Below are 2,599 nucleotides of genomic sequence, written 5' to 3' on the forward strand. Positions count from 1 at the left end.
CCCTTTTCTATGAACTCCCCAGGAGCTATCGAGGCCCAACCCTCATCACTTAATCACTCACAAATTCTCCACTTTCCAACAGCATGGAGGTGTTGAGTTCCCTTTTACTGCCTTCACAACCAGATCTGGAGACACGAATTTTGGGGAGGGGGACACAAACAGTAGAAGAGGGACCCTACTAGAAGCACCAAGTGCACATTTCTGGGCATAGGAGAAAACCATACTGAGTCTAAAGGAGAGGCCCTGGAAATACCCGGGAATAAGCTTCATGCTATTCACAGCCACAGATGGGTCCTAGGTATCCCAGGAGGAGGGGCTGGCAGGTAGGCCTGGGTGTGGGATCCCACAGGGTGGGCACAGAGAAGAGTGAATGCTTAGGGCAGGTGAGCAGCCATGCAGGTGGGGCTGATCAGGTGGTTAGGGCAGGTGAGTGGCCATGCAGGTGAGACTGATCAGGTGGTTAGGAAAGGTGAGCGGACATGCAGGTGAGACTGGTCAGGAAAGCTGGGATCTTCAGGAACAAGACTGACTGTCAGGCTGATGTGTTTGCACTTAAAGGTTTTGATCTGGGGATTAGAAGATGGCATGGTGGTTACCGTGCTGTACTCCCACATGTATGACCATAGTTCAAGTCCCAGACCTACTGCCTTGAAAATCATGCTGGGGACATGTGTGCATGAACCCAAAATCCAGGAGGAGATGGAGGAAAATGGATTGCGGTATGGCCAAGACCTCTGAGGATGATTACTCACTTTCCTCTGTCTCTCTCCAGGAAGCACACGCACCTTATGGCAAAAACCTAATTTTTTCTTTTCTTTTTTTTTTTTTTTTTTTGAGCTGGGAACTGACAGGATGGAGACCAGCTAGCTAGGAGATTACGGAAAGACGCTGGGCCTGAGATGTCATCATCCATTCCCTCTACCCCCGGGAAAAGTTAACCTTCATGCACGTCATCTTTTATTATCTAATGCAATCACTCGGCCCTATGCTTTGTGGAGGCTGGTAAAAGCCAGTTTGGCAGGAATTGGCTTCCCCATGATGAGCAGTTCCATGGATGTGAGCTGGGACTCTTCTAGCCAAGCAAGAAGCCATCAGAGGATTTCAGGTGATTGTTCTTATGCTTCATTGTGGGGAAAGGCACTTAGAGGAAAGGCCCCCATGGGGCTGTCACGTAGCACCCTTCCCTGAGGCAGGAAGAGTCCACATGCTCGCCACAGCCTGCACCGTTCCTAGCAGCACGTCCCTCCCGTCTGCCTTCCGCTGCTGGATTGCTTACTCCAAATCCACCTCTCCTCCCAACTGTACTTAGACGCAACCTTCCATTAGCCAGCTATAAATCTAGAAGACAATTCAACACATGAGTCTACCTGGAAATGTTAACAGCTGCCAAGTCTCAATGTGTTATGTCTCCAAGGTGAATGTATGTAGAAGAAGGGACTGCTTTCTAGTGGCGGGATTTCAGCACCCCTCCACCGCATTGCTGGAGTTGAGATCTTCTCAGACCTTCAGTCATGCTCTCCAAATCCCCAGTGCGACGAAGGCCTGCCTCCCTAGTTGGGCCAGAGCATGAGCAAGGACAGTCCAGCTGCCGAAGTGACGGAGCTGTCACCAGACGGCACCCTTTGCTTCAGGACTGGCTGCCCCCGTCCGATAGGATCAACACAACGATCTGGCCTTCATAGTCTCATTGCCAGGGTTCTCACTTCCTCGTCTGATCTGGTTTTCAACCCTTATCTCAGAGAAGGGCAGGATTATCAGGCCCATTTTAAGCAGGAGAAAACAGCACTACGTCCAGGTTTCAGATGTCCAGATCATGGGTCTTTCTAGTCTTTGTTGCTTTCTTCACTAACTTCCTTCCTCGCTCTGTTTGGAAAAAAAACAACAATCTTCCATTTTCAAAATGTCCAGAAGTCTTTAACATAAATCCACTTCCTGTACTTTCACAAATTTGTGAAACTTGAAGGTATTTTAGAGAGAATCTAAATAAAGATGATTTTCTAGGTGTTGTGGGATTTAAGAGATGGAATGGGTCCTGGGAGTTCACTGCAGAGGCCTTCGACTGGGGAGATTTCAAGTCCCTTTATGCACATCAACCAGCCTGGCCATGGGTCATTTAGAGGAAGACATGTCTTCCTGTCGTCTGGCTTTTCTCTCTTAACTGGTTCTTAAAACCCTAAGTTAGCTCTTGTTTATATTCTTGCTGTCCTACAATTAATACTCCATTGAGAGGAAGGCATTCTTTTTCTTTTTTTTCCCTTCGGTAGAGGTATTTGCACTCACCAGGGAGAGAAAGAGAGACAGAGACAGAGAGACAGAGAGAAGAAAAGTGAGAAATCACTGTTCAGGAGGGATAGCCACACCACAATCCCTTCTCCATTTTTCTTCTGGGATCTTGGGCACACATACATATGTGCCCAGTGTGAGCTTCAAGCCACCAAGTCTGGGGCTCGAACTATGGTTGGCCATGTCGGAGTCCACTGATGTCACCGGCCACACCATCCGCTGGCCCTGAGAGGAAAGCATTCTATTTATTTAATTTATTTGGGGGGGGGAGCGGATTCAGGTCCATATGTTGTTCAAAATCCTCCCAAGGTTTCCC

Source organism: Tupaia chinensis, unplaced genomic scaffold (assembly GCF_000334495.1).
Source record: "Tupaia chinensis unplaced genomic scaffold, TupChi_1.0 Scaffold000515_1, whole genome shotgun sequence".
NCBI lineage: Eukaryota > Metazoa > Chordata > Mammalia > Scandentia > Tupaiidae > Tupaia > Tupaia belangeri.